The sequence below is a fragment of the Gregarina niphandrodes genome, assembly GCF_000223845.1.
Source record: "Gregarina niphandrodes unplaced genomic scaffold scaffold00166, whole genome shotgun sequence".
In the NCBI taxonomy this organism is placed as follows: Eukaryota; Apicomplexa; class Conoidasida; order Eugregarinorida; family Gregarinidae; genus Gregarina; species Gregarina niphandrodes.
In genome coordinates this window covers 3,402-3,766 of record NW_011646044.1, presented here as the reverse complement: position 1 = coordinate 3,766, position 365 = coordinate 3,402, and the positions used below count along the sequence as shown (strand labels likewise).

The 365-nt window shown below is 57.8% G+C and overlaps 1 non-coding gene across 1 annotated transcript; it reads left to right on the top strand.

Annotated features, from left to right (window-relative positions):
• Positions 1-186: 186 nt before the first annotated feature.
• Positions 187-257, top strand: GNI_218200. Its single transcript has one exon. It is a non-coding gene; the product is annotated as a tRNA-Val (tRNA).
• The last annotated feature ends 108 nt before the right edge of the window (positions 258-365 follow it).

Sequence of the window (365 nt, the reverse complement as noted above, 5' to 3'; positions counted from 1 at the left end):
GGCTAGGATAAACGGCTCCCACCCGTACGACCCGGGTTCGAGTCACGGCAGTGGATGAGCGGGCGACGTGGAGACCGTCCTGTGCTGTCAGATGAGTTGGAACGCTGTCGCCAGAAGCATCACCACCACGTCTGTGTGCGGCCGAACACATTAAGAGCATCAATCCTCACATAACTTAATTGCTATGCGCTTGTGGTATAGTGGCTTAGTGCCTCGTGAACATCGAGGCGACCCGGGTTCGATTCCCGGCAGACGCACTGTGCTGATGCTTTCAGTGCACCCGGCGCCACCTACCATGGTCCCGTGGCTCAACCGGCAGCCGTGAAGTGGCGGAGAAACATGGTGGAGGCGTACCTTATCTTTGT